Here is a 6,000-nt window from a genome sequence, read left to right as displayed (position 1 = left end):
AATATAGAGGAGAGTATATACAGGAGAGTAAACTGAGGAATTAATAATTGAGGGGAAACGCCCATGTTCACACAGATAGTAGTATTGCTTATTTTGACAGTTCAGGTTATTATATTGTGACATACTGATATGATATTATAGCTTAAAAAATACATACATCCAAACTCTCAACTCTTCTGGAAGTTTAATAAGAGACATTGACATCTTTGTATTACATATAAGGAAATATAGGGCCAAATATTTAAGTGTCACTCACCTCTTAATGTAATTATGTGTAGAATCCAGATCTCACCCTTCTTCAGCAATTGCTTTGTCGCATGGACCATACTAACTCTTATGATAGCCTGAAGATTTTGAGATGTTTAAAATTGTATTTCAGAAACTTTTCTGTTTGACATATAAATTAGAAGAATGGAAATTTCTGGGTTTTGGACAAAAACAACAATGTAGATAAACTTTTTTTTTTAATTAAGTTTGATGAAAAGATGCAGTTAAAACAGTTCCATAGCAGTTGTACAATATTGTGTTACTCTTGGTCATAAATTCAAATAAAGGAGGAAGCAAGATGGCAGAGGAGTAGGAGACTGAAATATAATCAGGTCCCAGGAGTTCACCTACATAGTTACCAAACCATTCTGAACATGTAGAAACTCAACGGGAGATAAAAGAGAAGAAGAGCTGCAATTGTAGGAACAGAAAATTGACCACTTTCTAGGATGTGTGGAGAAGTAAATCTGAAGCTCCAGGAAGATAAAGCATGGGGCGAGGGGTCAGCTCCTGGCAAGCAGTGGAGTAACAAAATCAGAACTTTTAGAAGTCTGCTCCACTGAGGGATGTCACTTCAGAGGCTAAGTGAAGGTGGAGCCCTCATGATGACAGTGTGTACTCAGGACCCATGGGTTCACAGAAAGACCAATGGTGTCTGAGTGTGGCAGAGCTGCCAGATATCAGTGCAGGGAAGTTGACTACAGAGACAGAGCTGAGGAGTGTGCTCTCAGTTTGGGATTACCTTACTCTGTAATCTGAGGCACAGTTTGGTCACTGCTCTTTGAGCAAGGACCCCACAAGTGGCAGATCTGGTGAGACTCCCTCTTTCCTCTTCTGTGAGGAAAGGCATGGGGATGTGTGGCAGGAATCTACTGGGTTTGGAGACTCTGAGGGGGACTGTGTGCCAGAGATACAAATGTGTGGTCACAGACCAGGTGAGCATGGAGTGTGGCTGGAGACCAGAGAGATGGAAGTGATTGAATACTTTTCTCCAAGGGCGCACTGAGAAGTGGGGCCCCAAGCTCTTGCTCGTCTGGGACAGAGATTGGGAGGCTGACATTTTTATTACCATCCTCCAAAGCTCTATGGAAAACATTGAGGGAAAAAAAGCTATCAAGAGTGAAACTGAGTAAATTACTTAGCTTGGCCTCTGGCAAGGGCAGTGTAATTCTGCCTTGTGCAAAGACATTTGAGTATCACTGCAACAGGTCCCTCCCCCAGAAGATCCACAAGAATATCCAGCCAAGACCAAGTTCATCAATCAATGAGAACTGCAGGACTCCAGAGCTAGGGGAAAGCAACTCATAGAATTCATGTTTTTTTTTTTCCCCCATGACCCTTTAGTCTTGAAAAGTTAATTTAAATTTTTTTTCTTATTCTATTTTTTAAACTTTCCACTTTCCTCTTTAAAAGTTTTTAAACTATTTTATCTTATCAATACATTTTTTAAAAAGTATTTTTGAATATTCATCATATTTTATCCCTTCATTGTATTTCACCTTATTTTTTGAATACATATAGTCTTTTTTTCTTTAAAATTTTGGGATACAATGTTTTTCTATTAGATCAAAATATAACCTAAATCTAGTGCATGGCTTTGTTCTAGTCTCCAGTATGATCACATTCCCTCCTTTTTATTTTCTTTTTCCAACCAACTTATTTTATCAAATACTTTTTTAGAATATTTTTAAATTTCCATCTTTATGGTCATATTCCAAGCATTCATCGTGTTTACCCTTATTTTTATACATATATAAGTGTTTTGTTCTTTAAAATTTTGGGAGGTAGTTTCTTCTAAGAGACCAGAATACACGCAAAGTCAAGTGGGTGGCTCTGTTCTATTCACCAGCCTAATATAGCTATATATATATATATATATATATATATATATATATATATATGATATCTATATGATATATATATATATAGCTATATTAGACTATATATATATATATATATATATATATATTTGTCCCCCCCCCTTCTTCTACCCAAGTTTAGGTCTCTTCTGATTTGGTTTGTGTATATTATTCTGGGGTCTATACCCCCTTTTAGTACTTTGTTCTATCATTCATCTATTCTTATCTGGATAAAAATGACAAGGCGGAAAAACTCAGCACAAAAAAAAGAACAAGAGGCAATACCAATGGTTAGGGACCTAATCAATATGAACATTGGTAATATGTCAGAACTAGAGTTCAGAATGACAATTCTCAAGGAGCTAGCTGGGCTCAAAAAAGACATGGAAGATATTAGAGAATCCCTTTCTGAAGAAATAAAATCCCCTTCTGAAGAAATGAAAGAACTAAAATCTAACCAAGTTGAAATCAAAAAAAAGATATTAATGAGGCACAATAAAAAATGGAAGCTCTTACTAGTAGGATAAATGAGGCAGAAGAGAGAATTAGTGATAAAGAAGCACAAATGATGGAGAATAAAGAAGCTGGGCAAAACAGAGACAAACAACTACTAGACCACAAGGGGAGAATTTGAGAGATAACTGATACCATAAGATAAAACAATATTAGAATAATTGGGATTTCAGAGAAAGAAGAAGGAGAGAGGGGTAGAAGGTATGTTGGAGCAAATTATAGTAGAGAATTTCCATAATATGGCAAAGGGAACAAGCATCAAAATCCAAGAGGCACAGAGAACCCCCCTCAAAATCAATAAAAACAGGTTAACACCCCATCATTTAAGAGTGAAACTTACAAGTCTCAGAGTCAAAGAGAAAATCCTGAAAGCAGCTTGGGACAAGAAGACTGTAAACTACATTATTAGAAATATTGATTGGCAACAGACCTACCAACAGAGACCTGGCAGGCCAGAAAGAACTTGCATGGTGTATTTAGTGCTCTGAATGAGATAAATAGGCAGCCAAGAATACTATACCCAGCTTGGCTGTCATTGAAAATAGAAGGACAGATTAAAAAGATTCTGGGACAAACAGAAACTAAAAGAATTGCAAACAACAAACCAGCCCTACAGGAAATATTGAAAGGGGTCCTTTAAGCAAAGGGGGAGCCTTAAAGTAACAGACTAGAAAGGAACAGATACAAGGTACAATGACCGTCACCTTAGAAGCAATACAATGGCACTAAATTCATATCTTTCAATAGTTACCTTTAATGTAAATGGGCTAAATGCCCCCAATCAAAATGGCATAGGGTAGGGGTGCCTGGGTGGCTCAGTGGGTTAAAAGCTCTGCCTTCAGCTCAGGTCAGGGTCCTGGGATCAAACCCTACATTGGGCTCTCTGCTCAACAGGGAGCCTGCTTCTTCCTCTCTCTCTGTCTCTATGCCTGCTTGTGATCTCTGTATGTCAAATAAATAAATAAAATATTTAAAAAATGCATAAGGTATCATAATGGAAAAACAAACAAACAAACAAACAAGACCCATCAATATCCTGTCTGCAAGAAACTCATTTTAGACCCAAAGACACCTCGAGATTTAAAGTGAGGGGTTGGAAAACCATTTACCATGCTACTGGGCATGAAAAGAATGCTGGGGTGGCAATCCTTATATCAGATATCAGGCAATACTTATATCAGATAAATTAGATTTTAAGCCAAAGACTAGTATAAGAAATGAAAACGGACACTATACCATACTTAAAGGGTCTATCCAACAACAAGATCTAACAATTTTAAATATCTATGACCCTAACATGGGAACACCCAATTATATAAATGAATTAATTATAAAATCAAAGAAACACAGCCATAATAATATAATAGTAGTAGAAGACTTTAACACCCTCCTCACTGAAATGGACAGAACATCTAGGCAAAAGATGAATAAGGAAATAAAAGCTTTACATGACACACTGGACTAGATAGACATCACAAATATATTCAAACATTCCAACCCAGAGCAACAGAATACACATTCTTCTCTAGTGCACATGGAAAATTCTCCAGATAGATATATCCTCAGTCACACATCGGGTATCAATGGTACCAAAAGATTGGGATCATTCCCTGCATATTTTCATACCACAATGCTCTGAAGCCATAACTCAATCACAAGAGGAAGGTTGGAAAGAACTCTCAAACACATGGAGTCTAAAGAGCATCCTACTAAAGAATAAGTGGGTCAAGTAGGAATTTAAAGTAGAACTGAAAAAAATCATGGAAACAAATGCAGATGAAAGCACAACTGTTCAAAATCTTTGGGACACAGCAAAGGCAGTCCTGAGAAGCAAGTATATACCAATACTAGCCTTTCTCAAGAAATAAGAAAGGTCTCAAGTACACAACCTTTAGTTCCAGTAAAGGAGCTGGAGAAAGAACAGTAAATCAAGCCTAAACCCAGCAGGAGAAGAGAAATAATAAAGATCAGAAAAGAAATCAAGGAAATAGAAACCAAAAGAACAGTAGAACTGAACAACAAAACTAGGAACTGGTTCCTTGAAAGAATTAATAAGATTGATAATCCCCTGGCCTGACTTATCAAAATGAAAAGAGAAAGGACCCAAATTAATAAAATCATGAATGAAAGAAGAGCGATCACAACCAACACCAAGAAAATACAAACAATTATAAGAACATATTATGAACAAGAATACACCAGTAAATTTGAAAATCTGGAAGAAATGAATGCATTCCTAGAGACATATAAACTACCAAAACTGAACCAGGAAGAAATAGAAAACCTGAACAGACCCATTACCAGTAAGGAGATTGAAGCAGTCATCAAAAATCTCCCACCAAACAAGAGCCCAGCTTCCCAGGGGAATTCTACCAAACATTTAAAGAATTAATACCTACTCTCCTGAAACTCTTAAAAAAAAAAAAGAAATGGAAGGAAAACTTTACAAATTCATTTTATGAGGCCAGTGTTACCTTGATTCCGAAACCAGACAAAGACCCCATCAAAAAGGAGAATTACAGACCAATATCCTTGATGAACACCTGCTCAAAAATTCTCACCAAAATACTAGCCAATAGGATCCAACAGTACATTAAAAGGATTCTTCACTTCGACCAAGTGGGATTTATTCCTGGGATGCAGGGTTGGGTCAACATCCACAAATCAATCAATGTGATAAAATACATTAATGAAAGAAAGAACAAGAACCATATGATACTCTCAATAGATGCTGAAAAAGCATTTTTTTTTTTAATAACTGCAGGTTAGTGGTTCAGGCAAATTGTTTAAATTCTCTGGGCCTTCTCACCTCTTATTTTTGTTTTTGTTTTGTTTTATTTTAAAGATTTTATTTATTTATTTGTCAGAGAGAGAGAGAGAAAGAGCGAGCAAGCACAGGCAGACAGAGCAGCAGACAGAGGGAGAAGCAGTCTCCCTGCTGAGCAAGGAGCCTGATGTGGGACTCGATCCCAGGATGCTGGGATGATGACCTGAGCCAAAGGCAGCGGCTTAACCAACTGAGCCACCCAGGCATCCCTGAAAAAACATTTGACAAAGTATAGCATCCTTTCTTGATCAAAACTCTTCAAAGTGTAGGATAGAGGGTACAAACTTCAATATCATCAAAGCCATCTATGAAAAACCCACAGCAAATATCATTCTCAATGAGGAAAAATTAAGAACTCTTCCCCTAAGGTCAAGAACATGGCAGGGATGCCCACTATCACCACTGATATTCAACAGAGTACTAGAAGTCTTAGCCTCAGCAATCAGACAACAAAAAGAAATACAAGGCATCTGAATCAGAAAAGAAGTCAAACTCTCATTCTTTATAGATGATATGATACTTTATGTGGAAAAC

This window comes from Martes martes (genome assembly GCF_963455335.1).
Source record: "Martes martes genome assembly, chromosome: X".
Classification (NCBI taxonomy): domain Eukaryota; kingdom Metazoa; phylum Chordata; class Mammalia; order Carnivora; family Mustelidae; genus Martes; species Martes martes.
Note: the sequence above shows the minus strand (reverse complement) of the source record.